The sequence below is a fragment of the Oncorhynchus clarkii genome, chromosome 2 (genome assembly GCF_045791955.1).
Source record: "Oncorhynchus clarkii lewisi isolate Uvic-CL-2024 chromosome 2, UVic_Ocla_1.0, whole genome shotgun sequence".
NCBI classification, from domain to species: Eukaryota; Metazoa; Chordata; class Actinopteri; order Salmoniformes; family Salmonidae; genus Oncorhynchus; species Oncorhynchus clarkii.
In genome coordinates this window covers 56,470,938-56,487,509 of record NC_092148.1, presented here as the reverse complement: position 1 = coordinate 56,487,509, position 16,572 = coordinate 56,470,938, and the positions used below count along the sequence as shown (strand labels likewise).

General features: G+C 44.0%; 1 protein-coding gene across 1 annotated transcript in view; it reads right to left on the bottom strand.

The window, feature by feature from the left end:
* The window catches only part of LOC139370321 (plexin b2b), a 181,968-nt gene that overhangs the window by 121,198 nt on the left and 44,198 nt on the right, over positions 1 to 16,572 (bottom strand). Inside the window, exon 2 of the mRNA XM_071109728.1 lies at positions 4,269 to 4,387. The gene's annotated coding sequence lies outside the window, so the exon portion shown is untranslated. The remainder of the gene's footprint in view (positions 1 to 4,268; positions 4,388 to 16,572) is intronic.

Genomic DNA, 16,572 nt, shown 5'->3' with positions numbered 1-16,572 from the left:
AGGAGTGGAGATCAGAGACAATACGTGCCGGCCCCATTACCCTCTGCCATGGAGCCGTGGTTACCGTCGCCGCCCGGCGAGGAGTGCTTAGCTCGGCCCTATCTAATGGGCCATAATATGATTTTACGCCATGTTCCAGCTCTCTTTACTACCTCCAAACATAACTCTGTCACGAAGCACAATAAAAACAGATATATTTCTTTATTACTCGCTCACGCCGTATCCCTTTATCTGCTCCCGTACAAAGAAAAGCAATATCAGTAGAGACCCGATCCTCCCTAGCCTCGTTGAGAGCAGCAGACACAGACTATTATTACCTAGAGTTGTCGTCTGCTCCCTCATGCCATTCACTCAGGGCGGAATGGATGTTTTATTATAATCAAATGAATACAATATCTTCCCATAAATAGCCTACTTAAAAAGTCATTTTCTCTGCCAGCAATATGTTAGAATGTCCATCACACCCGGGGCGCAGAGGTGCCACATGTTTAATTCAAAGCCAATGCAATTTACACGCACTGCACAGCGAAACACAGACTATGTTTTTTGTCCTCCCTCCACCCACCTTACCTTCAACTGTCCCCGTTTACAAAACCATTTAGGTCTGTGGGAACAGACTGTGTAGGATAACATTCAGTGCATCTGAGAAAACTGGGGTATAAAAAGGGTTGCACTTATGTACTGTAGGGCACTCAGAGGTGAAGAAAGTGAAGTACATAATCACATTGGAAAGCCAATGGGGCAACTCCGGAGCACATATTTCAGCCAGCATGTGATCCATCCAAGACCTTGGACTCTCCCCTATGCTGTACTGTACTACCACAGTCCCCTATATACGTCAGGTCTGGACATCACATCTATCTATGTGGATCTGACATGAGTCGAGTGAACACCTTGGTGTGTGTGTGTGTGTGTGTGTGTGTGTGTGTGTGGTGGTGGTGGGGGGGTGGGGTTGAGGAGAGGGAATCCAATCTCTCAAACAGAGGAGCAGAGACAGGCAGGCAGATACGCTCTGGTCCCAAAATAACCCTGGAGGTATCCATGAATGAAATGACAGGATTACAGGGGTATTAGAAAACCCGCTGAGATGGTTGATAATGCTGTTTATAGTGAGGCGTGACACCGCTAGCAGGGAAAGAGTCAAACTGTTTGACTAATTAAAATATGGACAAGCTTTTCAGAGTCGCCAAGCAGAAAATTCTAAACTGAGCCGAGGTTCTGCCTTGCCTTCTCGAAGCTCTACTGCCGATGCGGCCGGCCGGGCATTGACATTGATGGATATAGCAGGTGTAAACGGCCAAATATAAAGCCTTTACAATATCTGTGAATCCCTCTTGAAATGGGGGCGGTAAACATAAACCCTGATATCCCAGCTAAGGATGGGATTATTGTTGTGTCAACACTCAACGACCCCCACAGATAATAGCAATTACTGTCCTCTCTGCAGCGCCATCAGACTGAGGCAATGACTTAGCTAGCTGACAGCCTGGTCCTAATTACCAAGAACCGCCAATTACTGGCTCCATTTAATTATTTATATAGCTAGCCTGCTAGCTTCACACGCCCAAATAAAAATTGACTTTTCTGACTCCAAGCACTGATATCGGTGGCAGCTGGTCTACATGACTTGCTGAATCATGCTGGCTTTGGATTTAACTGGATTCAGGCAGTGTCAGCCTGTAAGATACTCAACGTCCCTTCAGATACGAGCTATAAATCCGGCATGGCTATGAATTCAGTATTCAGTTACTGTTTGCACATGACTCCAACATCGTCATTAAGTTTGCCGACAATACGACGGTGGTCGGCCTGAACACCGACAACGATGAGACAGCCTATAGGGAGGAGGTCAGAGACCTGGCAGTGTGGTGCCAGGACAGCAACCTCTCCCACAAAGTCTGCAAGACAAAGGAGCTGATCGTGGACTACAGGAAGCGGAGGGCTGAGCACAACCCCATTCACAACGACGGGACTGCAGTGGCGATGGAAGTTCCTCTGTGTCCTCATCACTAAAGACCTATCATGGTCCAAACAGACCAAAACAGTTCTGAAGAGGGCACTACAATGCCTCTCCCTGAAGAGGGCACTACAATGCCTCTCCCCCTCAGGAAGCTGAAAAGATGTGGCATGGGCATAAGAGCCTCATAAGATCCTCAAAAGGTTCTACAGCTGCACCCTTGAGAGCATCTTGGCTGGCCGCTTGGTATGGCAACTGCTTGGCATCCGACCGCAAGACACTATAGAAGGTAGTGCATACGGCCTAGTACATCAATGGGGGCCAAGATACCTGTCATCCAGGACCTCTATACCAGGGGGTGTCAGAGGAAGGCCCTAAAAATTGTCAAAGACTCCAGCTATCCAAGTCACGGTCTGTTCGCTCTGCTACCGCACGACAAGCGGTACTGGAGCGCCAAGTCTGGGACCAAAAGGCTCCTGAACAGCTTCTACCCCAAAGTCATAAGACTGCTGAACAGTTAATCAGATGGCTACCTGGACTTTCTGCTTTTCAACCCCTACCTACATGTACATAGCACTATCAATCAACTAAACAAACCTACGTGTACATAATGAATCACCCCAACTACCTTGTGCCCCAGTAGACTGTCTTGGTATATAGCCTTTACAGTGCATTTGGAAAGTATTCAGACCCCTTGACTTTTCTACATTTAGTTAAAATTACAGCCGTATTCTAAAATGTATTAAATGGTTTTCCCCCTCATCAATCTACACACAATAACCCAAAATGACAAAGCAAAACAAAACATCTTTATAAGGTGTTGCACATATTACATTTACATAAGAATTCAGACCCTTTACTCAGTACTTTGTTGAAGCACTTTTGGAAGTGAATACAGCCTCAAATCTTCTTGGGTATGATGCTACAAGCTTGGCATACCTGTATTTTGGGAGTTTCTTCCATTCTTCTCTGCAGATCCCCTCAAGCTCTGTCAGGTTGGATGGAAAGCTCCGCTGCACAGCTATTTTCAGGTCTCTCCAGAGAAGTTCGATTGGGTTCAAGTCCGGGCTCTGGCTGGGCCACTCAAGGACATTCAGAGAAGCCACTTCTGTGTTGTCTTGGCTGTGTGCTTAGGAAGATAAACCTTCACCCCAGTCTGAGGCCCTGAGTGCTCTGGGAGCAGGTATTCATCAAGGATCTCTCTGTACTTTGTTCCGTTAATCTTTCCCTTGATCCTGTCTAGTCTCCCAGTCCCTGCCGCTGAAAAACATCCCAACAGCATGATGCTGCCACCACCATGCTTCACAATAGGGATGGTGCCAGGTTCTCCCCCAATGTGACTCTTGGCATTCAGGCCAAAGAGTTTAATCTTGGTTTCATCAGACCAGAGAATCTTGTTTTTCATGGTCTGAATACTTTAGGTCCCATACAGAAAACTCCAATGGGGCTGCCAGGTGCCTTTTACTGAAGAGTGGCTTCCGTCTGGCAACTCTACCATAAAGGACTGATTGGTGGAGTACTGCAGAGATGGTTGTCCTTCTTGAAGGTTCTCCCATCTCCACATAGGAACTCTGGAGCTCTGTCAAACTTACCATAGGGTTCTTGGTCACCTCCCTGACCAAGGCCCTTCTCTCCCGATTGCTCAGTTTGGCCGGGCGGCAAGCTCTAGGAAGTCTTGGTGGTTCCAAACTTCTTCCATTTAATAATGATGGAGGCCACTGTGTTCTTTGGGACCTCAATGCTGCATACATTTTTTGTACTCTTCCCCAGATGTGTGCCTCGACACAATTCCTTCGACATCATGGCTTTTTTTTTTACACATTTGCAAACATTTCTAAAAACCTGTTTTCGCTTTTTCATGATGGGGTATTGCGTGTAGATTAAAGAGGATTTTTTTTTTTTAAATCCAGTTTAGAATAAGGGTGTAACGTAACAAAATGTGGAAAAAGTCAAGTGGTCTAAATACCGAATGTTGTTATTTTATTGTGTTACTATCAATTTTTTTTACCTATATGCTCATTTTCTTACTTTTTAATTGCATTTTTGGTAAACGGCTCATAAGAATTTCACAGTAATGCACTTCGGCGCATGTGACAAATAAAATGCAATTTGATTTGAGATAGCTAGGCCTTTACAGTTATATCATAGTCATATGAACACAATGGAAAACGAACAGGGACATCTGCAGGGGATCTGTAGTAGATTCAGTCCTTGAATGCTGCTGCTCAATGTGTTACCAGCTAGACTTGTGCAGAGTAGCACAGTAAACAATAGAAAAATAACAGGGATAACTGTAGGGGTTTGTCCTTACTTCCTATAGAGCTCAATTACTTCCTGTAGTTGCCGAGCAGGAAGTGCACAATCATATCCCCTCGCCGTCCGCTCTCCTTTTCATTCAGGCCTCTTCAGGGTGGCCACAGTAAATAAGTGCTGAAAGACATAAAAAGACAGTGTTTCAGGCAATTTCTACATTGTGTCATACTGAGAGAAAATACAGTATCTGCAGAATGTTCATATCTAAACATACATGGCTGGTTGAGATCTGTTCTAGTGTAAACGACTCTTCTACTGCCAATAACAAAGTTCCTCCGAAAACAATCCCTCCCTTTTCTTTATCTGGCGAGTGAACACTAACTCAGTTACTGCAGATGTTTCCTATCACCCACGGCTGCCAAGCGGCACCCAGTCAGTGGCTGCTAGTGCTTGAGAGAGGAGGGTGAGAAGAGAAGAGAGAGGAGAGAGCAGGGGAGAGAGAAAATTCTACCATTCGTGCTCCAGTGAATCCTGACGAAACTTGGCAGATCACCCTGAGATTTGTTTGTCTTTGGATTTGACACGAAAATGTTACGTCTTGTCTGGAGTCTATCGCTCGCCTCACGCCCAACACTCATCTTAATGTATAGGCCTGGCTGGCTGTTTAGCTTATGTTCTCATAAACTCTGACATCCAAATTTCTCAGCCCCAGGGTGCAGATGGCCGATTAGCTCAGTCGGCAGCGACGCAGCAATGAGCGAGTGTCTTCTCTGGAGGTGCAAGTCCACAATCATTTGAAAGATAACCAAATCAACACTTTGTTGCCCTGAGAAAATATGTCACAGCGTTGGCATCTCCTTACGAGGCAACATACTCCTACAGATCCTACAGAGTCATGCAGATCTTTCAACAGAGCTGAGTTGCTAGTGTAGATTCGTATTTGTAAGATCCCTTTCTAACGGATCACTTCCTCTAACCCGCCAGAACTCCAGCAACCAGATTCTAGGGGGGAAAATCCCCATTGTCCTCATGTAGCAAAAACTGAACCAGGACACTATTTGTTCTAGTTATGCATACTCAGATTGTGCCTCTCAGTGGAGGTCTTTAAACATGAGCCCAGTTCATCTCCAATCAGTGTTGCCAGATCTGGATGACAGCCACTGAAACACAAAGAAACACAACACACCACCGCACGCTCCATGCTCACTAAGCATTAAAACATGTTGTAAGAAGACTATCTGTGCTAAGCGATAAAGTGTGTACAAAAGATCCACCGTCGCGGCGCTCCAAAGCGCTTAGCATTTAGATGACAGTTGCGAGGGGCTCGAGTAGAGGAGTGGTTGTGGCCCGGAGGCCGGATCTGTTCCAACCGTGCACTGGCAAGAGAGACGGAGCCCAGTCAGCCTCGACAGCTTGGATACTCACAGGGGGTGATGGGATACTGGAGGGCTGGTGTACCATGTTGAAGTTGGGGAAGGGAAGGAGGGGGAAGGATGGGAGGAGGATGGGTAAGGTGGAACGATGTGTTATTTTATTATTTTAGAACCCCAAGGACTTACCATCCACAGTGTTGTATGAGCAAAATCTAAAAGTAGGCCCTCTGATGAAGATCTGAGCTGTGGGTATCGGTATACCCTCTATTGGATTAAAGGTAATCATCGTTCAGCTAGACCTTGAGGGGAAGAGCAGCAATATTTTCACTAATGTCACACATTCCAAGGCTGTTATGCCTCCGCGTGATATGAAACACCTTACATTAATGATGATGGGTATTTCCATGTAAAAAGACCCATGAACACTAACATGTGAAGTTCATAGGAGTTCATCAAAGTTGGTGTCAAGTGAAAGCTAAGAGTTTTTTTATTATTTTTTTATCAAGGTATTTATACATTTTTCAACCATTTTCCATTCTGAAACTTAGGAATATGCAAAGACTATGATTTCTGGTCAAACAGATGGAAAAGGGGTCTTAGAAACATCTAGTTGAAAACGTGTTAAAGGTATCAGAAATACATTCAAAAACACTAATGTTGAAGTAAACACCCCAACTAATATCAACACTTTTATTTCATTTTCTGAAATTATTTGCCTTCTGTAAGTTTCAGAAATATTGACTAGTGTCTTGTCATTCTGTTACCAGATACCACGTATCTTTAAGATATAAATGCAACATGTAAAGTGTTGGTACCATGTTTCATGAGCTGAAATAAAAGATCCCAGAAATGTTCCACACGCACAAAAAGTTGGGACAAATTTGGTTATATAGATGCTAGTGAGGATTTCTCCTTTACCAAGATAATCAATCCATCTGACATGTGTGGAATATCTAGGAGCTGATTAAACAGCCTGATCATTACACAGGTTCACCTTGTGTGGTAGACAATAAAAGGCCACTCTAAAATGTTTTGTCACACAACACAATGCCACAGATGTCTCAATTGAGGGAGTGAGCATTTGGCATGTTGACTGCAGGAATGTCCACCGGTGCTGTTGCGAGAGAATTGAATGTACATTTCTCTACCATAAGCCACCTCCAACGTCATTTTAGAGAATTTGGCAGTACGACCAACAGGCCTCACAACCGCAGACCACGTGTAACTGCACCAGCCCAGGACCTTTAGATCCGTCTTCTTCACCTGTGGGATCATCTGAGACCAGCCACCCGGAAAGCTGATGAAACTGTGGGTTTGCACAACTAAATAATTTCGGCACACACTGTCAGAAACCGTCTCAGGGAAACTCATCTGCATGCTCATCGTCCTCACCAGTGTCTTGACCTGACTGCAGTGCGGCGTCGTAACCGACTTTAGTGGGAAAATGCCCACCTTTGATGGCCACTGGCACGCTGGAGAAGTCTGCTATTCATGGTTGAATCCGTACTGGGCAGATGGCAGACAGCGTGTATGGAGTCGTTTGGACGAGGGGTTTGGTGATGTAAATGTTGTGAACAGAGTGCCCCATGGTGGTGATGGGGTTATGGCATGGGCAAGCATAACCTTTGGACAACGAACACAATTGTATTTTATCGAAGGCAATTTGAATACACAGAGACAACATGATGAAACCCTGAGGCCTATTGTCGTACCATTCATTCGCTGCCATCACCTCATGTTTCAGCATGATAATGCACGGCCCCATGTTGCAAGGATCTGTAAACAATTCCTGAAAGCTGAACATTTCCAGGTTCTTCCATGGTCTGCATACTCACCAGACATATCCCTAATTGAGCATGTTTGGGATGCTCTGAATCAGTGTGTACGACAGCGTGTTCTAGTTCCCGCCAATATCCAGCAACTTCGCACAGCGAAGAGGAGTGGGACAACATTCCACAGGCTACAATCAACAGCCTGATCAACTCTATGCGATGGAGATGTGTCGCGCTGCATGAGGCAAATGGTGGTCACACCAGATAGATTAGGGCCAAATGTATTTATTTATATTGACTGATTTCCTTATATAAATTATAACTTAGTGAAATCTATTAAATTGTTGCATGTTGGGTTTATATTTTTGTTCAGTTTAATTTCTCTCCCTCAGTAGAAGGGAGGATAATGAAAGTTCACAGATGTAACAAGTAAAGGTAGACCTACCAATTACTTAGTGTTTTTACTGATAACATTTTGGTTTAGGATTTATTAAGCGATGAAAACATGTTGAAACAATTCCCTTCCAGTCATTCTGTTACAGATTTTTTGTCATTCTGTCATTGTCATACTCTTATGTTCAGCTCATAACGTCTCTCTCTCTATTAATCAATTTACTGCATGGTGATGTCACCATGAAAAACCCGAAACTCAAACCATGCAAACCTGTTCATCAGAAGTTCCTGTGTAGATTGTATTTTCAACGAGTAACTATCAGGAAGTGGCACTGATAAAAATAATCACACTTTTACAGAGTTAGTTTCATCAGCTGCTGTACAATATGAGGCAAAACACAGGAAAAAAATGAATTTTGACTGCACTGGGCCTTTAAGAAAGATGACATAAAATGTCGGGCTAGCCCCAAGGATGCGTGGAGACTACTTGTTATTTGGGGACGTTCGCTGCAATTTCATAGATCACGGTAATTTAAATCGTGATGATCACTGTGAATTATTATAAATGAATTATTCACACTCATCTTTGAGGATGCCTACTTATATTCTGAGTCATTCTGAATATCATAAAGAGGACTTTTGATGTTTAAGTGTTTTTTTTCTCCTGGCGATTAACCTGAATCAACTTCAAAAGTGTAAGAGGGAGTGAATCACCTGGGGCAACATTCTAAACAAACGCAATGAGTTTTCTGGGGGAAATTGTTTAAAATTTCATTTCTCTTTCAATATATAGTGCCCGGAAAATGTAAAATAAGGAGCTTATCTATGTTTGTAGTCCTTTGCACTCATACCCAGGTTGAAAATGGCAGATTTGGGCACGAATAAGCACCTAAATTGGGACACAGTAGATGTACAGTAAGTAACATGCTATTAATGATGTCAGACCTCAGGCTCTGCGCTTCATAGCACTTTATGGGTTTTGACTGACAGCTGTTCTGAACTTGCTCCCATCCCTCACGCTAACTGGGCCATTTTTTTTTTAATGTCTGATTGAGGGAAATGCTGTAACTGAAAAGGACACAATGTATTTTTATTGATTCTAATAAACAGCACGTTGATGTTATACAAGCAACCAAATGTGTCCAAATGTGCAGTTTGTGGTGACTTGACTTTAACATTAATCTGAAGACTAATATTTATCTTAATTAACTAACTATGTTTAATTGTTACCCGATTCAATTCATCATGTTACAATTAACTCATTAGGATCTAGGGCACCACGAGAGTGTTTGTTTAAAGAGTTACCGTCTCCTGAATTAAACTCTAAAAAGGTCTTTACCTATCACGTCTATAAACAGTCAACTTATTCATCATAACCTCTTAATCATAACCTCTTCGTCGTAACCTCCTTGCATCTGCAAAAACCCGAGCCTTACTTACGATTCAGTACTACACAAACTGGTTTAATTATTTATTTACTAACTAATTAAATGGGAAGACATGATAAACATACACATTCTGCACTGGTTATTGACTGGAGACATAATATGCTGAAAACAGGTCCCTAGAGGAATGACAACAACATGGATGCTTGTTAAAGAGATGGAGAGAGAGAGAGAGAGAGAGGGACAGAGACACTTAACATTGCCACATTCAGAAACTATTTTCACCTACAGTAACCATATACTTTGCACACAAACAGCCACACTTTGAGAAAGAAATCATGAATGTATTTACGTGAAATGCCTGGGTTCGCTGCGGATCTCTCAGTGAATGGGGTAGCTTTGGAAAGGGGGTTGTGCCCTTTCGCGGCATGCTTGTAAGGCTCTGATTGACCAAATTTTTTTCAACAACTTTTCTCCTGTTGTCCTTCTTCGTAGTTGTCCGGTATCCGGTGACTTGTCGTGAGGTCCTGAACAGAACTACAGAGTTGATTTTCCTTCCATTCACTCTTGAAGATTCTTATTTGAAGATAGGGTTAGCCAGTCGTATTGACGGTTCCCCAATGGGGTGATGAGAGTAACATAATACGATTGTTTGAGCAGAGTAACAGGATGATCCTACTTAAATTTGCTTTCAAAGATATCTTACTTACGACAGCTAATTAGCCGTACCAATGATTATACGGGAGGTGAGTTTATAGTCTCTTCCTCATGTTGAGATTCAAAGTTCGAACCATTTTAAACGCACAGCTGGCACTTCTCGCTTTTTCTGGTTCCATGTGTTAACTTCTTCACCCATCTTTTTTACCTTTTGCTTGAAATGGGTGGTCCCAGCAGGCTGGCACGCTCCCCGACCTCACTCCGGGGCGGTGATTACTCACTGTGTAAAGTTTTGGAAAACAATGATCTTTTATAACATCTCAAATCACATCCCTCTCTTAACAAAAACACTCATAATTTGTCATATTACCTGCACTATGCGTAGTATGGAAACTTCATATATGTTGTGGGTATACTTCCCAAGTTACAGTATTTTCCTTTAAAACATTTTGAATGACATCACAAAATAACAAACAAAATGACAGTGTCATATAGAAAGCCTCTCCACAAAATCTTGTTCCAGTATTCGCTTTTGGACGTGTTAGAGTTTCAGCGGGGGAAAGTCTGTTGAGACAAAGCACATTCCTTTGGTGAATCTTGAGAGCGCAGGCCTGGATCTTCTCCCTTGATTTACAACAGGACGTGAGTTGTTAATCCACACTAGTTCCTTCCTTGCCCCTCTACGGGTTTGAGGTTGTCTGATTGAAGTTATTAATTGCAACCCTGATCTGACCTATTTGGATTCTCATGGACAGTCAAGACAACTTCACATTTCCATATCATAAAACCCATCTCATATACAGTGTTGACGTTTATGATCAGTGTTTGATGTACAGTTACAAGATGACATGGCGTCATACCTGGGGTTGTCCTGAACATAATGAGCCTATGTTTGTCTACTGCGAAGAAAACAACCACCTGAATGCACAACACTCCTTTCTATGTGCACCTAACTCTGTTTCTCTGAATTGCCCTGTGAAAGCCTAACACCGTAATATCATACTTTACAACTTAGCTAGTAAAGATGGCAATAGAACAAGTATTTAAATGATTCCCACTTGGCCTAAATTGCGATTTATAATGGGCTGTTTTTGGTTTGTGTAAACATCAACAGTAATTGTGTGATGGCGGGGCTGCAGGGTTGTGTTCCAAACAAAACAACTACAAGTGTGTTTGCTGTAGTTCCTCAACGGCACAGCTAGGAGAGTTCAAAAAAGCCATTACTAGTTGAAGACTCTTCTTTAAGTCATAGAAGTGCATTGAAATTACTTAGGAATTGTTCACACTTTGGAGAGGTGTGCCCCTTGTCATTTTTTAAATTTATGTTGCAACTACCTCACATTTTCCAGGAATATTCTCATAATGTTACTGAATGTATCCAGAGCATTTGTTTGATTTCAGAATCAACGAATGCAGTGAAAAGTACAGTAAATGTAAAATGCACATAAAAGCAACAGTGTAATGTTTGGATTCAGTCTTGTGTCAGGTGAACTGTTGTCGGAATTGTATGCTTTTTCATATTTCTTCTGTGAGAAACATTTAATTTTATCCCAATCCATATAGGGCAATTCCCACGAGTGTAAAGGGTTAAATAGAATTTTAACGTACATGTGAAACTTAAAAGAATGTCTACTTTGCCTGTATTCTCAAAATTAACACATTTTGAGTGTTGGTCAAAAATGAGTCATTTTCACAAGGAAATTAGAGTGACAACCTGTAACGCAAAGTCACAAGTCACTGAAAATGTGTAAAAACATGTCATAATGTCAAGCTAATTGATACAAAATGCTATCCATGTGTTGTGGACACACCAGATAAGGGTGAGGTTATGCTCGATCTCAAGGGGGTACCACGCCTCAGATTCACCAGGCCCAACAACAAAAGAGACGAAAAATTGAGATCTTTTGTTCGCTCCTGTGCACTCTAATTTATTCATCCCCAAGCACTTCTTGCTCTGGGGCGCAGCCAAGGCAAAGCCCAGGGGGAAGATGATTGACACTTCCTAACCCATGTGGATACCCCAGACCACGTCATTAGCATGCTATTTACATGATCATACGGGAGCAAGCTGCAGGAGATCGGAACAAGAGAGAGCAACAGAACAGAAACAGAAATGGTCATGTTTTATGTGGAATGTTGTTTTTTTTGGTCTCAAATGTAGCCTAAGCACCCAGAGTAGGAGCAGCACTCGCCTCCCGCCCAGTTTCACCCCCAATATTACAACGCAGCCCGCAGAACCACCTGGGGTATGGGACTGACATTTCAGCTGAACCATATTTTGTCTGGAGTTGACACCTGCAGGCATCAGGGCCGGGACGTGACCAAGAACCCGATGGTCACTCTGACAGAGTTCCAGAGTTCCTCTGTGGAGACGGGAGAACCTTCCAGGACAACCATCTCTGCAGCACTCCACCAATCAGACCTTTAAGGTACAGTGTCCAGATGGAAGCCACTCCTCAGTAAAAGGCACATGACAGCCCACTTAGAGTTTGCCAAAAGGCACCTAAAGGACACTCAGACCATGAGAAACAAGAATTGGCCTGATTGCCAAGCGTCACATCTGGAGGAAACCTATCCCTAGGGTGAAGCGTGGTTGTGGCATTATCATGCTGTGGGGATGTTTTTCAGCGGCAGGGACTGGGATACTCGTCAGGATCGAGGAAAAGATGAATGGAGCGAAGTACAGAGATCCTTGATGAAAACCTGCTCCAGAGAAGCTCAGGACATTAGACTGGGGCGAAGGTTCAGCTTCCAACAGGACAACAATCCTAAGCACACAGACACGACAATGCAGGAGTGGCTTCGGGACAAGTCTCTGAATGTCCTTGAGTGACCCAGCCAGAGCCCGGACTTGAACCCGATCAAACGTCTCTAGAGAGACCTGAAAATAGCTATGCAGCGACGCTCCCCATCCAACCTGACAGAGCTTTAGGGGATCTGCAGAGAAGAATGGGAGAAACTCCGCAAATACAGGTGTGCCAAGCTTGTAGCGTCATAACCAAGAAGACTTGAGGCTGTATTCGCTGCCAAAGGTGCTTCAACAAAGTACTGAGCAAAGGGTCTGAATACTTATGTAAACGTGATATTTCAGTTTTTGATTTGTCATTATGGGGTATTGCGTGTAGATTGATGAGGGGATTTTTTTTATTATCCAGGTTGTAACGTAACAAAATATGGAAAAAGTGAAGGGGTCTGAATACTTTCCGAATGCACTGTAGATGTCCTAGCCTACCTCTTTCAGGTAATAGATTCAATGCAGTATTAGTCTTTTCTTCAGCTAATTAATGACGGGTTACTAAGCTTCTAACTTATAGCCGCTGTCTCTTGGGCAATACGCACGCACCTGTGCTCCGCTGGCCTCTCTCCTTAAAAAAAAACACTCCTTCGATCTTGGAGTCCCATGCAGGAAATGCTAGACTAGAATAGTTTGCTGGACATCATTATGTTTAGCATTTCTAATACCAATAGACTATTAGAAGAGGGACGCAAGCTCTTGTTCGCTGAACGTTAAATACAGCAGCCAATAGAACTCACTGGTAGTTTGAAAGAAGAGTGAACACGGCATGGTGCTAGGCTATAGCAGTTATTTATTCAGACCCATAGCCATTCAATCTTGGTGAAGAGACGTGAAAGCCTTCTGCATCTAATTCTAGTCCTGTATTATTCAGGGCTGTTATTAGAATGGGGGAGATAAGGACAACAAAACATATTTCATTTAACTGTTGAAAGCGAAGGAAGGAATGAAGCAACAATAGAGAGAGAAAGAGGAGGAAGGCTAATAGCATTAGGGGAAATATTATGAAAGGTGTATATATATGCATCAGGCAACTAATTCTACAAATAGGCCTTATTATATTTCAAAAGTCAAATCTAATTCACTAGCCGATACTTGTAACTTTGTAGGCAGCATGTGCTGCACCTGAATCGCATGTTCTCATTATCATGGTTTGAACGATGAATATTTCCAGTCCATATAATACAGTATTATACAATACAGTACAGTAATACAGTTCACATTAAGATTTGCCTGTTGGAGCTAGTTTCATGTATTTACCCAAGAGAGCATAAAGCTATTTACATCTATGGGCTTCTATGTTTTTCTGTCGTGCGCAACCTATATCATATATGTTTTGGATAACGGCACAATCATTTTGACTTTTTGGGGCTTGGGCTCACTTTAATGTCTTTAACGTAGGACTCACAAAATGTAGGGCTCATCAGGCTCAGGGAGCATTAGGCTTGAATGTTCAATCAAATCTCTCATCAAATTCAGATATAGGCCCATTTATATGCTTTATAATACTTTCGAATGACACTTCTGGTTTTGGCCGTAAATGCCGGGTTACGAGGGAGAAAGTTGACTTATTCTCAGGATGGAACATTTGTAAAATACCAGAAAGATACTCAACACTAATCTCACCTAAATAAACAGCAGATTATGGAGGAGTCAATGTATTGAGGAAGGGCTGCCGTCTGGTCCCTAAGCCCAGCACAGATGGACCCCAGTCAGTCCCGACTCCCAGCTAGACTGAGACGCAGTGTTTGTGGTTTCGTGGCTTAGAAGATTTCACAGTGGACCTCAGAAAAGTTTACAGTGGTGGCGACGGGTAGTGGGCTCCAATCAAACACAGCTGTGATAACATTTCAATTTAGCCCATTTATCTGTCTTTCAGCAACATTCATTATGGGAGCTGTGGTGATTATTCCCTGTCAGGTTACATGACAAGAGATAATATTCTTAGCGTATTGCACAAAACAATACTAGCAAAGGATAATGGGCATGTAATCTTTTCAAGATGAACTGTTTTAAAGCCGTCCATAAAAGGGAGGAGTTTAACAGCAATTTTACTGGCTTGAGGAGATGAAAGTTTAGACAGACCTGATACAACTTTTCTGAGTACTGGCCAAGTATTGACAGATCGCCTGAATGGACCGTTGTTCCTTTGCCAGACAACAATGTATTTTATCACACTGTCCTTTTCACAGTTCCTATAGTGTCCTATTGGAGAATGGCCGCTCATTGTTGTGTAGTGTGGGCTAAGCTAGCTTCACATTCTCAGCCAGTGGGTTTGGGCATCCAACAGGTACCACAGCCTAAGACAGGCCATCTATTCCTGCAATAGGGTACCGCGTGTTGTGGCCCATTTTCTATTCTTTCCCCTGAGACTGCATTCTCAGCTCTAAGCCTCTGGTTGATAGCCAAACAATGGAAGCCAGAACTGCCTTAATGAGGAGAGAGAGGAGGCTCAGCTAATTATGGCACCCCCCCTATCTTCTCTGTATCCCCCTCCCCTCTCCCCTCCCTCCCTCCCTCCCTCCCAACACAGTACAGTAATGGGGGTAGAACTCAGCCCAGCAGCTAGCTGTCAGACGGTCGTGGGAGAAATGAAGCTGGTTTTTCCTGGACACTGTCCAACGGGAACATGGAAATTGCCCAAATCGCACTGTGGCAAGTGAGGGGGAAGAGAGAGAGAGAGAGTGATGGGTGGTCAGAGCAAGAGAGTGAGTGAGAGTGTGAGAAAGTCTAAGGAATGAGAGGGAGAAGGAGAGGACAACATAATAGGTGAAAGAGAACAAAAGGGAAAGTGTGCGAGAGAAATGAAAACGCAAATATAGAAGTGTATATAAGAGAAAGCTAGTAAGACACAGCTAGTGAGAAATGTTGTGAAAGTAAGAGGTCATGAGAGGGAGAGAGAAAGAGAAAGAGAGAGATAGAGAGAGAGGTGAGAGAGAGGAGAGAGAGAGAGAGAGAGAGAGAGATGGGAGAGTGTAGGGTGGGCTTCTAAGTCTCTGAGCTGAGCTCACTAAAGAGTAGAGGTGTTGTGAGTGTCTTGGCTATTCTCTGCTGGAGCGGAACCGGGGCGCAGCAGCAAAGTGGGCCCTTGCTGGACGCTTCAATCACAGGCAGCCAGAGCCTCGGGCAAACTTGGCCAATTAGCCGCACACTGCCGTTGACCCCCAGCTTCATTAAGGCACCCTGGCTCAGCGCAGGGCGGCCAGGAGGGAGAGCTCACTGTCAACACACATAGGCCACACCAGACCCTCACACAGGGGCAAAACACACACACACACACTAGCCTCACCCTGTCTCTCCCATCCCCAGTGGGGTTAGACTCCCAGCAGGGGAAGGGGCAGAGTCTCTCTCTCTCTCCATCTCGAGGCTGACGAAGTGGAGGTGGCTCCTCTCCCAAGTTTCATACAGAGGGAGGGGGCTGACCATCAACAACTTGGCGGCATATTCCTTATGGCATAAATTGGCCGCTCTCTGCTGGAGTCATGTGGGAGGGGCCACCACCGTTGAGAAGGGTGCATGAGCAATCACAGGGGGGAGGGGGGGCACCCCCGTTTCCACCCCTACAAGTGACAGCAGAGACTTACATGCCGGTTCCCTCCAGCCAACATCAGCAAAAACAACAAACAGACATAGAGACAGCTCTCTCTGACCCCCCCTCCCTCTGACAAGAGACAGGGGGAGTCAGGGGAGAGGGAGGTGAGGTTCAGAGCTTGCCGGGTCTGACTGGTTCGGGTCTCTCTGTGGAAGAGAGATTTCTACTCTGTTCTTTTCATTCTAAATCCCTCCATCTCAGTCCGCACAGCAGAGGCCTGTGGTGTGGAGCAGACCAACACCGCAGACTGTACAGCATACACCCGGTGTACAGCCGACACAATGTACTGTGTTACTTTGGTGGTCTGGGGAGAGTTGGGATGTCTGTGTGTGTGTGTGTGGGGGGGGGGGGGGGGGGTTGTATGTGTTTGTAGTGAGTGTTGTGTAGTGTGTTACG